The 24267-nt window shown below is 39.4% G+C and overlaps 1 protein-coding gene and 1 long non-coding RNA gene across 11 annotated transcripts in view; one reads left to right on the top strand and one right to left on the bottom strand.

Annotated features, from left to right (window-relative positions):
- Positions 1 to 20784, top strand: part of LOC141417837 (uncharacterized) — a 71376-nt gene extending 50592 nt beyond the window's left edge. For 2 of the 3 annotated variants that reach the window (XR_012442450.1, XR_012442451.1), the window contains exons 2-6: positions 5448 to 5628; positions 7420 to 7510; positions 8323 to 8465; positions 14044 to 14169; positions 20417 to 20784. This is a non-coding gene — a long non-coding RNA (uncharacterized lncRNA). The remainder of the gene's footprint in view (positions 1 to 5447; positions 5629 to 7419; positions 7511 to 8322; positions 8466 to 14043; positions 14170 to 20416) is intronic. The other variant, XR_012442452.1, reaches the window with a different exon arrangement.
- Gria1 (glutamate ionotropic receptor AMPA type subunit 1) overlaps positions 1 to 24267 on the bottom strand; it is a 348064-nt gene that overhangs the window by 61751 nt on the left and 262046 nt on the right. The window lies entirely within an intron of this gene.

The following is a 24267-nucleotide window of genomic DNA, read 5'->3' as shown; positions in this document are numbered from 1 at the left end:
GCTAGATGTCCTGGATTCTCTGAAAGGGTTTTAGCATAATATCTGGCACACAGTAAGCTCTATATCAAAACTCCATCTTATGTAAATATCATTGGCAATAATCATTGTACTATCATAGTTTATATGACAAATAAGAAGCAGCACCAAGGGAACACAGAATAGCTCACTGCTGATTACCTGGTGGGCAGAGGTCAGAGAAAGTTGTCAGAGAAGGAAATTCTATGCTAGGTTTTGAAGTATAAGTAGGCAATTGCCAAGCAAAATAGGTGTAGGACTGAGAGAAGGTGCAACAGATAGAAATAAAATGGAAGAAGTGACTGAGACTCACCTCCACTGTAAGCTTCCCCAACCTCTGCAGCCTTATCTTACCATTAGCATTCTTCTGTTACAGTACTAGTCACTTGGCTGTGTTTGTTTAGGATGATACTATGATTATCATTTATGATAATAAATAAATAATCATTTATTGATGAACAGTGGGCTGAACAAAACAGAGCTCACACTGGGAAGGGCAGGCTGACTGAAGAGTTGAAGAGATCGCAGTGGTGGGGTTTGGTGATCAGCAGATGAGGGGCTGTAAAGAGGAGGGATGCTAGCTTGCTGAGTGGTGGAGATACATGGTCTGGAAGTCAGGTGCTGGCAGCAAATGATCTTTTCTGTTGTTAACCAACATTAAATGTAGTGTTAAGTGTCTAACTTGATACTAAAGGAAGGTCAGAGGATGTGACTGGACCATTCTCTAGGTTCTCACAGGCATTTCTCATCCTTTTCATTGATAAGGATTCATTTCAAGTCTTCAAATGTGTATTTCTAATTTTACAACTTTGACTTTTTACTCTAGGCTGGGACTTAGCAAATTCATAGTCCAGATGGCATATATTTTAGGTGCTCTGGGTCTTATAGTCTGTGGTGCCGTACTATCTCCATAGTATGAAATCAGCTATAGATGATATGTAAACACATGTGCAGGAGTGTGTTCTAATAGCACTTGATTACAAAAACAAGTAGAAAGTCAAGTTTGGTCTGTAGACCATAGTTTGCTGACCCCTGCTCTCCATCCCTACACTGATATCAGAGACCTTTGACCTAGTTTAATACACAGATGTCATAAAAATTTTTTTAATGATCCATGTGATTATTTGCTCTTCCACAAAACTCTGAGATAACATCTTTTGATGATTTATTCGGTTACTTCAGTGATCCTTAGGGAGGAAATAAAGGATACTTGGTCAAAAGAATGGGCTCAGGGACCAGACAAAGCAGGATGGAGCTCTGCCTTTTTCTTATTGGTAGTATAACTTCGGGCAAGTAAGTAAATATCTTTGTGGTTACTTCTTTACATGGAGTAATGGTGGACGCATCTTATAGGCAGTCTGAAGAACTGAAAAAGAAAACAGAAGCAGGAAATGTAGTACAGTGGTTGGCATAGAGTCATTACTTCCAGGTGGAAGCATTTAGGCAGTGTGAGGAACAATGACCAAGATGGAGGTTGGGGGAGCAGACATTGTGGCCAGGGACCTTCCACAGAGCACACTTGGGGCCTGTGTAGGGAGTGGAAAGTTACTAAGCAGTAAGCAACTTTTGATCTCAGCAACCTCCTGTCCAGGACATCTCTGACAAGGAGTTGGAGCTGGACCTTCTTCTTTATTTCAAAAGCATGCCTGCCATCCCCAAGAGGAAGGGGACAGAAGGGCTGCCTCCTGTGTGCCTTCATTCAGCTGAGCTCAAGAGGTCACTGAGTGCAACCTATTTCCCTTTGTCATCTACTTCAAATGGCTATTTTTAAAAAGTAATGGAAACAGGAGCATGAAGGCACAGGCTCAGATGGCCTGCCTCTAAATTACTGGGAGAAAAAAGTCCATCTTTCCTAATTACTGAGCTGAGCTATGTTTAAAGAGAGGCTCACTTGGTGTCAGGCATCGAGATTCCTAGACCAGGGTAATTAGCTTTGGCCAAATGCAACAATTCCACTGATGAGGACACTTCATCCAAGATGGTATGTCTCAGTGGCCAATCATTCTGTCTGTCACCAGCTGCAAATCACTCAGCATTTCCCTGGCAGAACTGGAGTGATTCATTCTAATTGCCCCAGCTGTCAGTCACTGTGTTCAAGCACTCCAGCTGGGAAGGACCCTGATCACTGGTGGTGAGTCCCAGGAATAGGGACTTAGGGGTTGGACAATAAGCTCTAGGGAGAGCCCATGACTCTGTAGTCCAGTGTATTGTTGTAGTACTTGCAGAGCCATGTTTCAAAGAAGAATAGATTTCTGTTCCCATTTTTTCCCAATTGCATTATGTATGGAGGTGTGGTGTAGTCACAGGTTGCAAAGTAATGGATGTACCTTAATTAATTAGCTCATTCATTTATTCATTTATCTTTTGGTTTATCCTTTGAGCTTTAGTTTCCATACCTGAGAAAGAGGAATAATGAATCACATCTTACAACTTGAAAAAATTCAATCATATCTCATACTTAGCACAGACACAGAAGGGCTTGAAAATATCACTTGTAATGACAATGATGATGATTTCTTCTGAAAACACCCTTCCTAACTTCTAGGCCCCATATACTCCTGGGTCTCCACCTATCTCCTAGGTTGATCCTTCTTAGGTTCCTTTACTGGTTCCTTCTTTCTTCTTAATATTGAGCTCTTGCGTGCAGAGATTGGGCCTCAGCCCTCTTCCCGTCCCTGTCTACCATCTTGCCCTAGTTGATTTCCTCCAGTCCTACGACCCTTATGCAAAGACGCTGATAACTCTTGCATTTAAGTCTCCAGGTTCATTTCCTCTTCTCTAAATGCACATATGTAACTGCCTCTTGAAGACTTCAAGCCTGCAATATCCAAAGCAAAATTCTCAATGAGCCATTACCAAAAAGCTCCAAATAAATACAACTAAAGTTTCTCTTCTCTATCAGTTTTAGGAAAGGACACCATTGTCTTTCCTACTGTTCAAACCACACATCAAAGTTTACTTCTAACTCCACAGCCAGTCCACTAGATCCAGTCATGTTCTACCCCCACCTATTTTCACAGGTGCTACTAGATTCTAATATAACACTTCCTTTTACCCTTCTCTATAGTTCTCTTCCTCCACTTAAAAGCTGTCACGATTAGAAAATAAAATCTAAATGTTCTACCAAGGCCTACAAGACACTTCTTGATCCTGCACATGGTATGAAATGAGGTCAGACTCCATTGGATTGATTTTACCTGTGCTGGAAGCAGATTCAGTTTGGCTCAGAACCTACATTCTCATTTCTCAGGATTTACTCTCTTAGGTCCCAACCACCACTACCTCCACAGTTTCTAGACATAAAAGAACACCTGTTATCATACTGGTGTTGAACAGGACTTCCTCCACATATATTTTTGGGTTAAGTTCTTAGAAAAAGCCAATCTCTTACAGCTGCTGCAGGACAGCCCATGATACCAACACATATGGTTTCTCAGTTACTGCTACCTCCAAGGTCTTGTTATCTATAGCCCAACAGGTCTGTTATTTGAAGTCCTTAGGATTGGAAACATATTTAAATCTGGTATTTTGTGAGCTTTTTAAAAATAGATCCCAACCCATCAGCAAACAGGAGATAAATGAACAATGTGTGCTTGTGCTTTAATTAACATTTGGTTAACTTCAGCACAGGCACATATTAACAGGAGCTATTTACTTAAAATAACCAATTGAAAATTCTTCATTTGCCAGGTACTTTTTCACCATACCCCATTCCCTGTGTGCTCAGCCCTCCCTCCTACTTATCGCCAGCTGAGTTACAACAGCTTGCAGAGGCAGAAACAGTCTTCCTTTCTCTTCTCACCCTGAAACCCCCAATTGTTTCTTCAAAGGGACACTCAGCTCTTTCTGAGGTAGTGCAGAGAATTATGTGGGAGTTCGGATGCTGTATAGACTTCCTCCTCCTCCTCCTACCTTGGCATTTAGTAGCTCTGTGATTTAGGGAAAGTTATTCCACACCTCTCAGCCTCCATTTCCTCTATGAAATGGGGGTAACAACAGGAGCACCCTAAAAAGCTGTAAGAAGGAGCTGTAATTTTTTTTTCTTTTATTCATATGTGCATACAATGTTTGGGTCATTTCTCCCCCCTTCTCCCATCCCCTCCCTTACCTACCCGGCTCCCTCTCTCTCCCCCGCAAGCAGGAGCTGTGATATACAAAGCAGGGATCTGGTAGGTAGATATTACCATTCAAAATAAAAGATGACATGGAAACAAGTTTAACAGTTGATGCTAAGTGAACAAAACATGTTGTAAAACAGAATATAGCATGTGGGCCCATTTAAAAGCTCAACCTTGGTAGAGCGAAATGTCTAGAAATAAGAAAACTAGATTTTCTAATATATAGAAAGCCCAAAAACATAATAGCTGAAATTAAAGACTGTGAGATCATCCAATTTAGGTTCGAATCCCAGCTTGTTCTCTTTCTGGCTGTGCGACCTCGGGAAAGTGACCTAGCTTGTCTGAGTTTCCACTCTCTCATCTGTAAAACAGAGATACTAACAGTACCTTCTTAAGTTAGCCATTAAATAATGTTATTTTATATCACTTGGTGGGTGACATGGAGTCAAGGAGAGGAAGGAAGGGAAGAATATAAACAAGGCAGTGATTAAAGTCTCTCTGAATGGGTGATATTTAAGTTGAGAGCTGAAGGTTGAGAATAATCTAGAAGTGTGAAAAATCTAGAGGAAGACACTCTAGACAGAGAAAATGGAAGAACTGAGGTTCCAAGGCAAGAACAGACTTCTTGTGATCAAGGTGACTGGCAGAATAAGGTAAGTGAGCCAAGGACTAGAGCCTCAGACTCAGGCATGGACTCTGGATTTAATTATTACAAGCCCAGCTCCAAGTGCCACCTCCTTTGAGAAGCCTGCCTGGTTGTTGCTACCATGGTCATTTCTCATTTTTCTGATCTTCTACTTTTCCCATTAGCATCTTTCTTGTTCTGTTCTTTTTCATACTTAATACTACACTAAATTATTAAGTCATCAAGGGATTTTTGATCTCTTTGTAATGCTCTAGAACCTAATACAGTTTCAATATTTGTTGAGTCTCAATATCTAAAACTCCATAAGTTGGCAATTTGTAATGCTTTTCTCTGAGCTATCTATAGAGGAAAAACATGATTATAAAGTAATCACATATTCTAAACTGATTCAAAAAACTTCAGAAGCATCTATTTTTGAAAAAATGAATAATCCAGATGCATCCATAATGCTTACATAGTCATAAAATAAGGTTCCTTCAGAAGTCTTTGCAAAGTGACTATAAAGGAAATTATTACATAAAGTTAAAATAATGAAAGTATGTTTGAAAAAAAATATTGTTCTCACAAATTTAGACAAGCTCACACCTTTAGTGAATTGCTGTCATAAACCTGCCTGGATTATTATAGACACAGAACAGTAGCTTTGAGTCTTTCTACTTTTTTCCTAGAGTTCTCACCAAGTGGCTGGAGGTACAACAAGGCCATGGTTGGAGCTGCAGTTGTCTCTGGGCTTGCTTTGGGCTGTGCATGAGTTGGAAGAGGCAACTGGGAAACTTTGTGCTCACTCTCAGAAGAAGGGGAGGGAATTCCTCCCCAGTGCTCCTACAGGAGGAGAGACCCTTCTTGAAGGTACGTGATACTCTGCTCATCATCAGGACCTCGGTGCTGGCGTCTAGCTCTGCCATTAAACTGGGCTCTGTGTTCCCACATGTCCAGTGGGTTCATGGGATGTGTGGTAGGGAACACTTGAAGATAGCCCCATGATCTCTGCCCAGGATATTATACTGATGCTTATGTCATGCTCCATTACAAAAAGGATTTCACTTTTGCAAATGTAATTCATGTTTGCTAATCAGTTGAGCTTAAGGTGGGAACATTATAGAGTGGGTCTAATTTAATTATGTGAGTCTTTTAAAAGAAAGAGAGTTTTTCTCAGCTGGAGGCAGAAGTCAAAGAGATCTGAAGTGGGAAGGATTTGATGTGAGGGAGGGTCTGTATTACTGAGATGGGGGGGTAGGGTGGGGAGGTGGAACATGAATCTAGCCTCTAAAAGCTGAGAATAGACCCCACCAATAGTCAGCTAATGACAGAAATGACTTTGGAAGGGGGCATGAGCTCCAGATGAGAACTCAGCTGGCTGACACCTTGATTTCAATCTTGTGAGAATCTGAGTCACAGCATCCTGGCTTCTGACCTGTTATTGTGATTATTGGTTACAAAGCATTAGAAAACTAATATAGGGTGGCTGAAAATCATTACACAATACTCCCCTAAACATCTCTGTATCTTCCACTGGAGGATGTCTGCAGAAAATCCTTACCTTTAGGTAAGACACCCAAAAAACTAGATAGCATTTGTTGCCCTCAATGCAGAGAAACTAATGCAGATACTTTAAAGTGACAGAGGCCAATAGGAGAAGGGGACCAGGAACTAGAGAAAAGGTTAGTTCAAGAAGAATTAACTTAGAAGGTAACACACACGCACAGGAATTCAATGCGAGTCAACTCCCTATATAGCTATCCTTATCTCAACTAGCAAAAACCCTTGGTCCTCCCTATTATTGCTTATACTCTCTCTTCAACAAAATTAGAGATAAGGGCAAAATAGTTTCTGCCTGGTAGCAAGGGGGTAAGGGGGGTAGAGGGAGCGGGCAGGGTAGGTAAGGGAGGGGGTGGAGGGAAGGGGGGAGAAATGACCCAAACATTGTATGTACATATGAATAAAAGAAAAAAAAATTTTACAGGGAGACACTCAAAAAAAAAAAAAAAAAAGAAAAAGAAAATCCTTATCTATTGTTTAGCTGAATTCTCCACTTTTCCTCTTCATGTTTTCTGAACAATCTGGTGGCTGCTTGGGATCCAAAACCATGCTGCCAAGGACCAGGCAATGGCTTTGGACCAAGTGGGATGAAGCCCAGAAAATGTCAATGCCTTAATCCCTAGAACCTGTGGCTATGTTGCATTATAAGGTAAAAGAGACTTTTCAGATAAAATTAAGGTCAGGGACCTTAATATAGGGAGCTTATCCAGGTAGCTTCTAAGGTCATCCTGTCTCTTAAAAGTGGAAGACAAAGGCAGAAGAGTTGATCAATGAAATGAGTAGAAGAGACAGGGATGCTTCAAAGAATAGAGGGATGTGATCCATGCTGAGGACAGAGGAAGAAGCCAGGGTCAAGGAATGGGGTGTCTTCTAGAAGCTAGAAGAAGTTCCTAGCTGAAAGCCATTGAGAAAACAAGGACATTTGTCTTACAACCAAAGTAACTGATTTTTGCCAACAATGTGAGCGAGCCAGGAAACAGATTCTCTGTAGAATTTCTAGAAAGGAACACCCTCCTGCCAACACTGTATTTTCATGTTGTGTGGCCCATACTGGACTCTGATTTACAGTACTGTAAGATAATATATCTGTGCTGTTTCCAGTGCCTAAGTTTTGTCATGGAAGTAACAGAAAATGAACCCAGAGATGTGAAGAATAAATATGTGCTCATTGCATAAGACAGACTGACACTGGGTAAGAGCTACTCCACACTCTTTCCTCTCACGGCCCTGGCCATGCTCACTTGTCCTACTCCTTCCAAGCATTTTATTTAAAGCACTCTTATCATCTGATCTTGCTTTCCCATGGACACTTAGATATTCTCCCTAAATTCACAGTGTGTCTCAGAGTCTCAGATGACATCTTCCCAGAAGATGCTTTTCCAGGCATCTTCTTTATCAGTGAGACACTTTTTTTTTTTCAGTTGTTGTGCTGGAGGTACATTGTGGCATTTACAAAAGTTCTCACAATGTATCGAATACATCATATTTGAATTCACCCCTATCATTCTCCTTTATTCACCCTCCCTCCATTCTTGGAATAGTTTCAACAGGTCTCATTTTTCCATTTACATATATGTGTACACAGAATTTAGTGCAACACTTTTTCACTATCTTTGCTAGTTATTATATTTATTTAAGCCCTAGGTTGTACAAAGGGTTTTCTCTATTAAATTCTGTATGCTGTGGTCTGTTATGATGTTATAACAAACCATCCCTGTATCCCCAAATTTTGGCTTAAAACAAACAGGTGTATTTCCTTTTTAATTTTATTTTAATGTGGTAAGAACATTTAACATGAGATCTACTTTTATAACAAGATTTTAAGTGTATGATGCATTATTATTGCCCATAGGTGCAAGGTCATACAGCAGAGCTCTACAGCATGTTCATCTTTTATTGGCAATACTTGGATTTGAACTTAGGGCCTTGTGCTTGGTAGGCAGGTACTCTACCACTCAAGTCATGCCCCCATCTCTTTTTTACTTTTCGTTATTTTTTGGACAGGGTCTTGCATTTGGAAGTCCTCCTACCTATGCCTCCTGTGTTCCTGGGATGACAAGCGTGTGCCACCACACATGGGTTGTTGGTTGAGATGGAATCTCACTAGTGTTTTACCCAGGTTGGCCTCCTAGCAGATCATATTACAGGTGTGTATCACCACAGCCAGCCATAGAGTGTATTCATTTTGCTTAATCTTAACTTTATGCCTATTGCTTAGTAACTTCCCATGTCCCCCCATTCCAAGTGACCACCATTCCATTCTTTTATCCTATGAATTTGACCACTTTAGTACCTTAGGTAAATGGAAGTATTTACTATTTCTTTCTCTGCCTGACTTATTTCACTTAGTGAAACATTGTAATAAATTATAGAATTTTCTCCAGTTTTTTAAAGCTGAAAGGAATTCCATTTCATGTGTGTACCATGTTTTCTTATTCATTCTTCTCTCAATGTACATTTAGGTTTTTGTCCACATCTTGACTACTGTGAATAGCACTGCAATAAGATGTTAATATCTATTCATGATCCTAATGTCAGCACTTTTGGATTAATACCCAGAAGTGGGATTGCTACATCATATGGCAGTTCTGGTTTTAATATTGAGAGGAACCTCCATGCTGTTTTTCATAGTTGATGTGCCATTTTTCCATTCCTACCACCAGTGTAAGGATTACAATTTCTCCATATTCCTGCTAAGACTTTTCTTTTCATGCGTATTTCTTACTCACAGTGGCTGGGTTGGGGGCTCTTTCCTCATTACCTTCCCTCTGAGGAAGCCTCAGAGAAGCCTCCATCTGGAATAGCCTATTTCCTACTGGCTTTTCTGTCCATGCATCCTTCTTCCATCTTGGCTGCAGCTCTCTCAGATCCTGCACTGTGCTGAGGTACAGCAGAGTGAGCTTGGCTCAGTCCTGCCCTCATGCTTACAGTCTGCTGCACATCCCAGTTCTTCCAGCTCTCCATCTGTGCCTCCCTGCCATACTCTTCTCCTGTGGATGTGTGCTACCTGTTTTTATAGTTTTCCTCTACTCTTCATGGCAGATCACAAGCAACTGGAGGAAGGGATAAGATTTTCGACTTTGCTCCTTGTCAGTCCCTAACATTAGGCAACTAACAAATGTTCCTTGGGTTGAACAAAATTGAAACAAAAATCACTGTGAATGCCAAACATTTGTTCTCTGCTTATATTCACCCATGTGTTCCCAAAACTAGAGTATTAATAGGCATTTTCATGTGCCAATTTATTAAAGAGAATATTAACTGTCAGCATATTTTTAAAAAAAGATTAATAATGCCATCAACATTGTACCTCACAAATCACTTTGAAAATTGCCAAAGTAATTTCTTAGCCTCTTTCTTCCTTCTCAAGATTCCACTTCTTTCTGTGACTTCTACTAAACTGACAGTTCTAATTAGCAGTCATGAAAACTTAGGTTTTTAAAACTATGACAGATTAGAAAAGAATTTTCCAGAGGTGTCATAAAATTTCTTACCATGAGGGATGTCTAGGGTCTCATTGGTTAGGTTTATGTAAGAAAGGGAAGCCTGACAGAAGAAAGAGGAAGTTGGGAAAAGATTAAAGAGGAAGGACATGTCTCAGGTTCCTGTCTGGCCTCTGGGGTGGAGCAGATCACTTGCCACTTAGTTTATTATATGTGGAAATTGAACCAGTGGGAATGTTAGGAAAGAGCCTGCACTATTTTACACCTCCCAGATTCCAGTTTTATCTATAACCTAAAAGCCTAACCTGGCCCAGCCTGTCCTTGGCTACAGGGATTCTAGGAATCAACAGTTTGTCTATGCTGTCATTGATATTTTTCAATAGATGGCTATCAAGGGCCTTCAAGGGTGCCAGGCCTTGTGCTGACATTTCCCAAGCATAGAGGAAGGAAGGACCCAGACTGAAAAATAAGTTCACCAAAGAAAGGTTATAGTGTGAGTATGGTTCCTCTAGGCCAAGAAATAACAACTGTAGATCCTTGGGAATGAGAGTGAAAGAGACCAATGTTCAGAAAGGAGGCAAGGGATAGAAAGCAGAGGCTGACATGAGCCAATTTACACTTTTTAGGAATATTGCCATAGAGAATGAATTAGGTTGAGGTGGCAACAAGAATGGGGAGGCATGGTGATAAATAGGTGCTGTTTCTGGATCCCAAATCATAGGTGGTTTCTCAGATTACCCAGTGACAGAAAGGTGGGGCAAGAGTGAACAAACTTAAATGGATTTAGGAGACAGGACTCATGTTTGAAGACTGACTGGATATGGGGAGTAGGGCTCACTCATTTTTCCAGGATCCCATATTTGAAGTTCTATTTGTGCTAGGCATTCTACAAGACACATTTATTTTCCATCTAAAACTCTGAGGAAAGTAGTATTAAGCTCTGTTTTATGAATGGGGAAACCACAAGCAAGGCTAGGTGTCTTTCCATCAACACACAGCTAGCCTGAGCCTGGAATTTACCTTTTTACCCTTAGGATAGCCTGTCTCCCTATCTTTGTTTTCTAGGCTTAGGGTTTGGTATCTCAAAAGAGTCCGTGACATTTGTTTAGGTAGGAAGCACTGGGAAGAAAAGATATTATATTAGGATCATTCCCAGAATTGCTGGCAGAGAATCACCTGCCAGCCCAGCCTGCCAGTGACATCCATAACCTTGTACTTTCCAACCTGCAGAAAGTTCCTTCTGTCAGCATACTGTCTGGATGAATGCTCAGTCTGTCTGCTCTTTCATCTCTGCTCCTGGGGAGCTGAGTGTGGCCTGTTCCTGTCCATCAGTTCTTGTTTAGTACCCTGGTAAGGATGGGGTGTAGGGTCTGTGTACAACCTTCCTTTAGCCTCCTAGCAGTTAACAATTAAATTAGTGATGGAAAGCTTCTTGGGAATAAGAAATGGGGCAGGCCTCAGGAGAGAGAAAACTGCCAGAGATAAAGGAAGAGAAGAGGTACCTGTATATTAGACAGGCAGCTGGGGAGTAGCTGCATTAACCATGGCCAAGGTGCCTGCTTCATTTCAAGTCTATTTCCCCAGAGAGGCGATAATGCTTGTCTGCTTCCCAGTTGTTGTAAGATCAAATACAACAACAGATGACTGTACTCTGTAAAACAAAACACTCCTTGCAAATGGGAGACCTTAAGGTTCTGATATTGTAAGTTAGGATCAGAGACACAATGCTGGAAGTTGCCTCAGGGATCATCAATGTCGTCCTGATTATTTTACAGGTGAGGAAAACCAGGCTGAAGCTCAGAGTTAAATGACTTTTCCAAAAGTCACCCTCACAATTTGTGTTGGAACTAGGTATAGACAGCAAATTCTCAACTGCAGGCTGAAGTTTCTTTCCACTGTATTATTGGGAGGATAGCACAGTAACTGATAGGCAGATAAGCTAGGATTTGACATCCTGCTTTGTGACTTAATGATTTTGTAGTCTTGGCAGATCTATATGATCTTTTGGAGTCTCATTTTTTTTCATCTGTAAAAATAAAGAGTTGTTAGGAAAACTTGATGAAGTAAACATTCAGGTACTGGATAAACAGTGATAGTGATCATCGTAAGATCCTATGCTGCACATTTGCTTTATCCCAGCACATTCTCCATCCATCCCAAATGAATACTCACCGGAACTTCAGAGCCCGATACAGCCTGATCTTATTTTAGTCTCCTACATATTTTTACTGATAGAACAAGGAGGTCAAATGGAGCAACATTCCCTAATGACTCTCAGCACTTGCTCCAGCCCACCCAAAAAGTCCATGGGGGAAATTAAGTTCAAAGCATGATTAGGAAGCTATGAATGTACATGTTCTGAACTAATTGAATATTTTATGCAAATAACTGAGGAAGGGTGGAGGGCAAGATGGAGTTTGGTTGATAGAAGATTAGAGGGTCCATTATGTTTTTGCAGGAAAATCTTTATTCAGAGGTGAGAAATCCCTGGAAAATTAAGAAAACTCCAGGGTACAAACTGATCTCACTCTAGGGAATTGACTTTACACTCAAAGATAATAGTCAGGATTAGGCTCTCTCTCAATGTTAAAGCACCAGAGAAGAAAGAAAAATGTCTTTGAATCCAGGGAGATGTCATTAAAATGAATTCTGGGTTTGGTCACCCCTAAATACCCAGCAAACGTATACAAGGATACAGGCTGAGCCTGGGTCCTTGACAAACAAGGAGCACTATCACTTTGTGTTTAATCACATTTTGTCTGTATGCAAAGTGCATACAGAAGCTTGGCTCTGTTCAACTTCCCTTCACAACCTTATTTTATGTGAAATTTAATTAAGAGTTTGTTTATTTACTGCCTTCTCTCTTCTCTTATGAAAATGACTACAATGGGCCACAAAATACCATCATATGCATGAATGTCTTATAAGAAGACTTGGGAATTTGAGGTCAGACATTTTAGACAAACAATTACACAAATACACTTTGTATTTAGGTGTTTATCCCATGCCCTTTCATGCGCTTCCCTCAACTTGGCTCCAAAATCCTTATTTTCCTCCTATTCTTTCTCAGTCCCTTCTGATGACTGCTCTAATTCTAAACGCTCTAGGACCCAGGAATTGGATATTTTCCCTTCACTAGGCTCACCCCCAAGTTAACATCACTCATTCCCATGGCTTTAAATGCTGTATGTTAATGGTTCCTAAAATGCTGAAGTCCAGTCTGGACTTTTTCCCTCACCTCTAGACTTATGAGCTTATTCCACACACCTATAATGCACAAATGTTCCCATCTCAGTAAAGGCCATCTCCAGTTCTTTTCATTAGTGAGTCCTAGGATATGAGGGCGATCTGGCTGTGATATCTATCACCCCAGTGAATGCCAGGGTTGATTCGGCTGATCTGGCTAGCTATGTGGGTGTCTCCTTCCTCCCTCATGGCTCCATGTGGGTCACTTCCAAAGCTGCATGCTTGGTTGAAAAGGACGACTGTCCCCCGATAGAGGAGGACCGTTCTTTGGTCAAGGGTATAGAGTAGCCGCACTCCCCCGCTAGAACCTCCAAACAAACTCTCATTAATGAGTCCTAAATCATTAATTCTCTTTATTCCTTATATACCATTTCTAATATATCAGAAATTCTATTGGTTCTACCTTCAAAATACACCTTAGATCAACCTGTTTCTAATTACCTCCATAGAAATCATGCTATCCTTGCTTATTGTTTCTTGACTGACTAATGTAATATACTCCTACCTGATCACCCCTTTTTAAATCTGTAATAGTCTATTTTCCACACACAGCTTACATAGTTTCTCAGTCTCAGAACTATTAAAAATTTGGGTCAGATAGTAATTAGTGTGGGAGATTGTCCTATCTAAGGTAGGATGTTTAGCAGTATTCCTGACCTCTACCCACCAGACGTCAGTAGCCCCTCTCTCCCATCTGTGACTATCAAAAATATCTCGGCTTTTCCAAATTTCTCCCAGGGAGCAAAATCATTCTGAATTGAGAACCACTGAGTAAAGAGAAATCCTTTAAAATGTAAATCAGATCAAATGACTCTCCTGCTGGAAACTTTTCAGTAACTTCCTGTCATGTTTAAAATAGGATCCAAATTTCTAACAGTAGCTCACATGGCATGTACTGTTCCTTGTGCCTGAACACCCTTCTGTTGCCTTTTCACTTGACTACTACCTACTCAGCCTTCCATCCTAGATTGAAGACAACTTCCTTCAGGAACCCTGCTCTGAGTTCCCACAACTTTCTGCTCTTCTTTTGACACAGGGTACCTCATACCACATTGCAATTCCTTTTTACTATACTGTGAACCCCAAAGGGCAGAGACTGTGTATTATTTGTGATAACAGCCTTTCCTGATGCATTGCATATGGCCTGGAAGAGAACATGCAAGTAAGTATGTGGTGGTCTGAACTACAGATAAGCACATGATACCCACTCTGGTTAAGAACCTGGGGGCAGAAAGAACTGTGATGATAGATAATGCACGTCTTAGCAATTTTCCTTTTTTATTCAACAGTTCTGAAGTAAATGAATAAAATGAAACATCAAGGATAATCTCTGCTCTTAATTAGAGAAATCATTATTATTTCCTTAGTCAACAAAGATTATTGAGCATCTGTTATGAGCTGGACACTGGGTTGGGGGCCAGATTTCTGCTGGTAGATAGGAAGTTATGCACTCTAGAACTTCCTAGCTTGTACTCCAGCATAGGTGGCAGAATATTGGTGCACAATGATATAATACTAGTTAACTGCTATTGTGAATATCAGAAAGTAGGGCAGAAGGGGGAGACATGTAGGAACCATATCCTAGAGAATGTTTCATTTGTGCCTGAGAAGAATGTGTATTCTGTTGCTTTTGAATAGAATATTCTGTGTATGTCTCTGTTAAGTCCATTTGGTATAAAGAGTAGTTCAAGTTCTTGACATTGGTCTTGGCAATGATTTTCCGGTATGACACCAAAAGCACAAACAAAAAAAAGCAGAAGTAGACAAAGAGGTCTGCATCAAACTAAAAAAGTTTTACACAGCAAAGGAAACAATCAACAAAATGAAAAAGCAACTCATAGAATGGGAGAAAATGCTTGCAAACTATATATCCTATAAGAGATCAATATCCAAAATATTTGAGGAACTCATATAACTCAAAGGCAAAAATAAAACCAAAAACCTTAAATAGCCTAGTTAAAAAGTGGACAAAAGTCCAAACAGACTTTCTTCTAAAAAAGATACACAAATGGTCAAGAAGTATGTGAAAGGTGCTTAACATAACTAATTATGAGGGAAATGCAAGTCAAAACTGCAATGAGATAGCACCTCACATCTGTTAAGATGACTATTATCAAATAATGAAAAGATAACAAGTGTGAGCATTCATAAAGATGGGAACTTACATATTCTGTTAATTGGAATGTAATTTGACATAGCCATTACAGAAAACAATATGGAAGATCCTCAAAAAATTTAAAAAAATAGAGCTAACATATGATCTAGCAATCCTACTTCTGGGAATATATCCAAAGGAAATAAATCAGTATCTCAAAGAGAAATCTTCACTTCTATGGTCATTGTAGCATTATTCACAATAACTAAGATACAGAAGTAACCTAAGTGTCCACTGGTGGTTAAATGGGTAAAGAAAATGTGATACACACACAGAGGAATGTTATTCAGTCTTAAAAAGAAGGAAGTCCTATCATTTGTGACAACATAAATGAACTAGGAGGCCACTGTGCTAATTTAAATAAGCCAAATACAGAAAGACAAATAATGCATGCTCTCACTTTATATGTGGAATCCAAAAATGTCAAATTCATTGAAAGACTAGAGTGTTGGTTACCAGGGTTTGAGGAGTAGAGAAAGTGAAAGATGTTGGTCAAAGGTACAAATGAACTTATAAGATGAATAAGGTCTGAAGATTTAGTGTGCAACATGGCAAACATAGTCAATAAGAATGTATTATGCATTTGAAAATTACTAAGAGAGTAGATCTGAAGTACTCTCACCACATACACAAACACACACACACACACACTGTAACTAGGTGAGGAGGGATATATTAATTAGCTTGATTATGGATGGTAATAATTTCAAAACATATATATTCAAATATCCTCCATACATTTGAAATAAAAACAACTTTTATTTGTCAGTCATATCTTCATAAAGCCAGGAAAAACAGTGGGTTCTGTCCTCGAGCTCACATTCTAATCTGAATAAAGAGGAATTTTAGAAACATATGTGCTAAAGTTTAATAAAAATATGTGAAAAGTACATGGGAGTTCTGAGGCAGGAGCTACAGATTGTTTGGAAAGTGATATTTGAGCTGAATTGTGGAGAATAAGTTTACTACACTGAGAACAGTGGAGCAGACTATTCCTGTGAAGAAAACAGACAGATGTTTGGAATGGAACTGAACACAAGAGGACAGAATTTAGGACACATCTGGAAATGGAGGTAGAGTTGGTGGGATGGTGAAATGGAGAAAATGATGGCAGGGGGAAGGGGTAGAATAGTAGGGGCCAGATTTTAGAGGGCTTAGAAAGTCACATTAATAGGTTTCAGTTTGGGTAACAATGAAGAGTCTTCTCATGGTTAAAGAACTAGATGTGTGGAGTGTAGAACAGACTTTAGAGAGAGAGCCCAGAAGCAGGGAGGAGTCTCCCTTGGAACTTGTCTTTTGAATGTCTGATCCCATGACTGAAAAACCCCTATGTGATAATTTGATTGGAAGTCTAAGGCTTAAAACCTTAAATGGCTAGAGCTTGGTCCCAGTGCTCTCCTGACTTGGTTGCATAGAGCAGTTGCAATCTGACTTGAAGGAAAGGGCAGACTATGTCATGGAAACAGGGGTGGGATTGATCAGCCTCCCCTCTCCTGACTGCCTGGAAGCTGGTCTGGAATCTATGACCATGAGTTTGTACTAGTGCAGCTATCTGATGCACCGTCCACTGTATTACTTATAGGGTTGTCCAATGGTCCATTAGACTGAGTATCTAAAGACCAGTCCTTCATTCTCCAGTTTGTGAACTTGCTGATTTGTTCTTTATTTTCTGCATAAAAATCCTTTGCTTGGTTTTCATAGCCCTTTATAATTTAATACCACATTCCTATGTATTTTATTATGCTTTCTTTATTTGGCCAGACCAAGACTCTTCTTCTTATTATATTTTTGCACATGTTGCTAAACTTTTCTCTCACCTACCCATATAAAAATATATTGGCAAATGCAGATCACAAGTACTCTTTATTTAGGCATTTATTCATTTATTTTCTTACTCACTCAATATCCACTTATCATGGCTCCATGGCAGGTGGCTAGGGTTATTGGGGTGGGCAAGATAGGGAGGTCATTACTATCAGTTCAGAGTCAGCCTTATTTATTTATTCCAAAGCTTTATTATTTCAAAGGTAGTCCTCTTTGACCAGTAACATTGACATCACCTGGGAATTTGTTAGAAATGCAATCTTATGCCCCACCCCAGACCTACTGAATTTGCATGCATGATTTCAGAAGCAATGGTCTAGCAGATAGAAATTGAACCAGCAAAGATAGTAGCATGTGAAGACTTCCATGATGCTGGGAGGGTAGGGATAAGAAAGCTAGCACCATGCTGTTGAATATTTAATTATTTAATGGGCATTTTTCACAGGAAATTCAGAAATGATTTCTGTGTGTGAGTTGGTAGAGATCACATGCTGTTCCTCTTGAGAAACTCCCACTCACCTAGCTCAGTCCTCTGTCCTCTGTGGGTGCCTAACACATATATTTTTGTTGTTGTTAACACTGACTGAATTGTTTACAGTAGCACTCAGACAAATTTGAGGATTTTAGAGGTTCCAGCAAAATGATGGAATTGTTTGATTTTTGCCGGTGTGGTTTTGATGTATTGAGTGTGGGGTTTTGTTTTGCTGCAACAGAAAGGAAGCATTGTTTATCATTTTCAAAACCACATCATTTCACCATAGTTGACATAAACGGGGTAGAAAATTTGCAAGATGAAGTGGAACCGAATATTTTACAGAACCATTTTTGTACTGTGGTCAAGGCTATAGATGAGTTTGGGCTTTTTTCTGTGAGTTATTTTTATTTCTATCATTGGTGGAATGCTGGGCAATTCACAATTTAGCAAATACCCCTAGTTTAACTGTCCCAACAGATCCATTACTTTCTTAGGCTCAAGTGGTAAAAAATGCAATACCTAAAAACTACATTTCATTTCTCCCGTGAACTTTCTAGGCAGCTTATAGGTTTCTTTATGTGTTAAGGTTAAAGGTTACTAAAAGCAACTGTGTTCTGAATACATAAGAAATTCCTTTTTGTTCACACTACCTTCTCTCTCACTTGAAATGCAATTTTTTCTTTTAGGTTAATTTAAATGAAAATGAATTAATCCTCTGCCTTTTCTCTGGTTGTCTCTAGAGTTTTTGTACTCTTCAGGTTTGGATGCAAAAGAATGTCATTTATACCCACGGGAATTCTGAGCTTTATTCATCACTCTTAGGTGTTTCAAAACACTGTCTAGAAAAATCACTGATATACACTCTTAGTTATTGATTTGTTCTATACCCCTGAGAAAAACTACAATTATTGGTACTCCAACAGAATCATAGTATCTCACAATATGAAAACACTACAGACATTGTTTCACATTAATTTCTCTCTAAAAGAATCCCTTTTATACTCCTAGAACCCAGAACTGTCCCACAACTGCCCCCAGAACCAGTTATCAAGACTTATATATCTACAGTAATTGAGATGAATGGTGAGGGGCAAGCATAGACAAGTATATCTGCAGAACAGAATCAAGAGTCCAGAAACAGACCTGCATGTACTTGATAACTGATTTATGAGAAAAGGATATGCAGTGGGAAAAAGGATGGTCTGGAAATAAATCATGCAAGTTTAACAGGATATCCATATGCAAAGCAATCTTGAGCCTCTGTCTCCCTCACATCTATAGGATAGATAGCAGCAGAATGTCTTCATGACTTCTATGTAGGTAAAGACTTCTTTTTTTTTTAGGATTTGATTTTTTTTTCTTTTATTCATATGTGCATACAATGTTTGGGTCATTTCTCCCCCCTTCCCCTCACCCCTTCCCTTACCCTAATGCCTCCTTCCTCTCCCCCGACCCCCTCGCTACCAGGCAGAAACTATTTTGCCTTTATCTCTAATTTTGTTGAAGAGAGAATATAAGCAATAATAGGAAGGGTTTTTGCTAGTTGAGATAAGGATAGCTATACAGGAAGTTGACTTGCATTGCTAGGTAAAGACTTATTAGATAAGACATAAAGAATGTTAGCCATGATGGAATATCTTGCCAAAGAAGACTGCAATTAAAACTATATATTTATGTTCATCTAAGATAATAAAACTCTAAACCACAAAATGGTAGAATATATTTACATTATACACTACTAAGAAAGGACTAGTGACAAGGATATATAGAGAACACTTATACAACAATGAGAAAAAGATAACATAACAGAAAATGGGCAAAAAAAGACAGCTACTTATAAGAGAAGCTATTTATCCAAATGGCTAACGAATATGAAAAATATTAATTGCCAGTAAATGCAGATTAAAACCATAAAGTGATATTATAACAAACATTTCTAATATTAAAAAGGCAAATGTAAAGCAACTGGAATTCAGATACTTTGCTGGCAAGAGTCTAAATTTATGTCACCTTATGAAAACAGCTTGGTAGAATCTATAGTAGGAAAATATATGTAATTTGATCCAGGAATTCTACTGTCCAGCAGAAAGGCATGTATGTTCACCAAAAGACCTTTGCAAGAATATTCATAATAGCCCTACTTACAATAGCCTCACACCGGGAATAGCCTAAATGTTTACCTGCAAAGAATAAACAAATTGTGGTATATCCGCAAAATGGAATAATATACAATGACAATGTGATAATTAAGATAGGTGAATATCAGAATACAATACAGAGCAAAAAAAGCCACGCATGAAAGAGTACACATTGTATGATTCCATTTAAGAGATCCAAAAGCATCTTAATTACTAAAACTAAATCAGAAGTTAGGATAGGCAAGGGGTGAGAAGAGTGCTTACCTAGCTGGCGCAAGGCCCTGGGTTAAATACCATACTAAAAAGGAAAAAGAAAAAGTAGGATATTGGCTATCTTTGTTATGGGGGGGAATTGTGAGGAATTAAGTATCTGAGACATCTGGAAGTGTTCAATTTCCTAATTTGAGTGCTGGTTACACAAGTGTTTTCACTTTATGAAAATTAATTGAACGGTGTATTATGAGTTGTGTACTTATTTGTATGTTAATAAAATTTATAGAAATAAAATCAATTGTGTGTAAAACAGATCAGATTGAAGGGAAAACTCACCCCTACTAAAATCTTCCTTGCTCAGTGGGTTATCTAAAACCTAAGAGGAAAAAAATCCACTAAATGGAAAAGAGACTGAAGTTAAAAAAAACACAACAAACTACGAAAACAGTTTGGTAGAATTTACAGTAAGAAAATAAATCTTTTCCTCTCCCTCTGGGTTTTGTTGTAACACATACGGTGAAATGTAAGAGCCATTGGCTTTCTAGGGAAGGTGGGTGGATTTGTTTCTGGTTTTATCATGTATCTTCTTGTTTTTCTTCCCCAGCCAAATGTGTAATGAGGACTACCATGAGTAATGACTTTCTATCAATGTCCATCTCTCCCTTTTGGGTCACCTGTGTGTGGCACTGGGGGCCAAAGACAGACCCGAGGTTTGTAAATTCACTGTTACTTGCGTGTTAATCTTATCTCCTCTGTCAGACTATAATTATCACGGAAGCAAAGGCCTTGTGTTTCTTATTCCTTTGTACTTCTGGAAGGAAGGAGAATGCGGATTAGTCAGGGGGCTCAGCAAACACTTTCCATGCATACTGAAATTGTAGGCCACAGCTCTGTCCTTTCCTAGCCAGGCTCTCCATGCAGCTGTCACTGCAGTGCCTGTTCCTCCTGGCTTTTCTTCTCAGCACAGGAGCAGGTGAGCACAGACACAGCAACCCAGCTTGGCGGACTGGTTGTTCTCTGCTGACACCAGTGAGCCAACACTTTAAATGCAGGACCCTTGGAGGGGTGGTATATAGTCTCAGAAAAGCAAAGGCCATGATCTTGTTGATTTCGGTGCTCAGACTTGCTCAAGGGTTTGCTGAGGCAAAATGAGAACACATCAAACTTTTGTGCCTCTTCTCTTTTTTCATTTCCCCTCATGGATGGTGATGAAGTTGTAGGCCCTACATAACTTGAAAGGTGCTCAAATCAAACCATTAGTCTTTGGAAAAATTGTTCGTTGTTTGTAAAGGGTCACTTGAGTCATTTTCAACAAAAATGCTGCATCCTGGTTTGCATTATTCGATGGTCAATACTAACTTAATAGGCTATGTAAACTTTTCAACCTTGGGTTTTCAAAATATAAAACAAGGTGATTACAGAATAAACTATCTGACATTTAAGACTATTCTATAGATTCATTAGGGATATAGTCTGTAGGTTTATTGGTTTAACAAATAATTGCTAACAGCTATCATGTACATAAAATAATAAGTACTGACTACATGGGATATTAACAAGCATCTACCATAAAAATCATAAATACCTCTACTTGGAAAGAGAGAGTATGTATATGCCTTTTATTGGCACTTATTGCATGTCAGTTACCATGGGTCTTTTAAATACCTTATTTCCTTTAATCTCCATAATGATTCCATCATTTTATATATAAAGTGTGGCAGATTTTATTTTTCAAAGATGGCCACAATAACCCCTCCCATTCCATACATTGTTACAAGGTGATGCTGACACTTGTCTTACTGAAAGGTACAGTTTATGTTCCTTCCATTTAATCTGGTTTAGCTTGTGACTATGGAGGAAGTCATACTATGTCACTTCCAAGGGGATGTCATAAAACGTGATATAGCTTCTGCCTACTTCTCTTGGAACCCAGCTATCTTACTGTGAGGAAGCCCACGCAGGAGCAAGAGAGAGCACATGTAGGTGTTGAGGCCAACAGCCTCAACCACCGGACGTGGAAGAGGGAGAAATTTCAGATGATTCTGCCCCACAGACATAGCCTTTTATATTTTCCAGTCCAGGCCCCAGACATAAGCAGAGACAAGGCCCCCACTGACTGTGCCTCTGTCCAAATTTCCTGAGCTGCAGAATTCATGAACATCATAACATGGCTGTTATTTTATGTCAAAAGTTTGGGGTGATTTGTTATACAGCAGAAGTAGCAGAAGCTCTGAGATGCAAAGCTTACTGCCCAGGGTCACACAGCAAGTTAGTATAAGAGGCAGAATTAAGCTCAGGGTTGACTCCAGAGTACATGCCCTTAACTCCTCTATTGGAAAAGCTGGGCACAGTTGCAATTTCTGCAAGGCCAATATCTGTCACTCTAGGATGAAGAGAAAACCATAGTGCTATGGATCACTAAGAAAGAAAACCAGGTACCCAGGAGAGCAACAGGTTGGCAGTGTGGTCTGGCAGGGAAGGGTCACTTCCAAAGAGATGAATCACACTAGCAAAGCATGCAGGTGTTTGGATCCAGTTCCTCCCCAGGAACTGGGATGAGAAATACACCTGAGATAGATGAGAGATGCTGCCAGTATCCTCTCTCACAGCATTATACCTGGCATTCTGTCTTCTCCTCCTGGGAGCAGCCTCCAGACTTCCCTCTGGCCAGAGGTGGACAGAATTGCAGCCAGATAGGAGACGTATGCCCATGAGGATCACAAAGCTCTTAGCAGAGAATAAATGATTGGTGGGAGACCAAGGACAAAGCAGAAAGGCACTAAAGTGATTAACATGAAGGAAGGGAATGAGAGTTAGGATTTTTGAACCTCCGGGCTAAGCTAGGCACTAGGCAATATACTTTATCATTTGTTTGCTCCTATATTTTTTAAAATAATTTTTCAATTAGGATACATTCATCATACGGAGGGTATAATTCATAGTGACAATTCTGATTAAACATATTGTACATTAGTTATATTCTCCCCATCGTCTCTCCCTCTCAACCCCTCCATACCCAACTTAAAGCAATTGCAAGAGATTTCTTAGTTCTGTCTGAGGTAGGTATATGAAGTCCATCTACCATATCCCATCACCTCAATCTCCTTCATTAACCCTCCCCCTCCCACTAGTACCTCCCCTATGTAAAATAGTACCTATTTTACAGTCTTTTTTTTTTCATTGTTAATATTTAAGTTGATGTTCAAAGGGGTTTCTCAATGTATGCCCAACTGTGGGTGTGCTTTACTTTGGTCTGTTCAACCCCTCCCATTACTCTGTGATATTGGTATGAATGATCTCTTTTTCTAAATTTGAAGAAACTGAGGCTAAGCAGGTAAGTTATTGGCTCAAGTCTTAAGGCTTAATAAATAGTAGAGTTAGGATCCAAAGCAGGTGTGTCTGAAAAATTGGATACTTTGGCTAAAAACACAGTCATCTCTCCTTTGCTTGCCAACCCCTCCTGCTTAACTGGATTTCCTTCTGCAAGTCTCACTGTATCCTCTGGGACAAGCCCAAGTCTCTCCTTTTTCTACATGCCAAACCAGATCATTTTAGTCCTCAGTGAATATTCTCTCTTCTCTACCTAGTAACTGTAAATCCTTCTGCTGGGAATTATTCAATTATGTGTTCTGTTTTATTATCCTCTTATTTCCTTCTGTACCTTGGTTCTTCTATTTCCCTGCAAACTCAGAGGTCTGAACTCATGTTTCATGACTCTTCAATCTGCCACAATGCTTAGCATTGTGTCTAATGCAAGATTTAGACCTCAGGTAGTGCTCAGTTAAAACACTGGATTCTTATGTTTATTGCGGCACTATTCACAATAGCAAAGAAATACAAACAACCTAAGTGTCCATCAACTGATGAATGGATAAAGAAAATGTAGTACATATACACAATGGAATACTTTCATCCAAGAAAAGAATGAAAGCCTGTCATTTGTGACAACATGGATGGAACTGGGGATTGTTATGTTAAATTAAATAAGCCAGTCACAGAAAGACAAATGCCACATAATCTCACTCATATATGGAATTTAAAAAAGGTAATTTCATAGAAGCTGAGAGTAGACCGGTGTTTATCAGAAGCTGGGGAAAGTAGTGGAGAAGAAGGAATGTAGAAAGATTGATCAATGGATGCTACGTTACAGTTAGATAGGAGCAAGAAGTTATGGTGTGCAATGGTATGGTGGGATGACAATAGACAACAGAATGTACTGTGCATTTTAAAAAGGTAGAAGAAGTGACTTGGAAAATAGAGATATTTAACCTGATTTAAACATTACATAATATATATAGTTGTATCAAAACATCACATGGTCCTCCAGTAATAATTTTTACATTTTGTGTATTAGTTAAAAATAAACTTAACCTCATAAAACTAAAAAGCTTCTGTTCATCAAAAGAAATGGTCTCTAAACTGAAGAGAACACCCACAGAATGGGAGAAAATATTT

Source organism: Castor canadensis, chromosome 16, assembly GCF_047511655.1.
Source record: "Castor canadensis chromosome 16, mCasCan1.hap1v2, whole genome shotgun sequence".
In the NCBI taxonomy this organism is placed as follows: Eukaryota; Metazoa; Chordata; class Mammalia; order Rodentia; family Castoridae; genus Castor; species Castor canadensis.
This window is presented reverse-complemented; position numbering and strand designations above follow the sequence as displayed.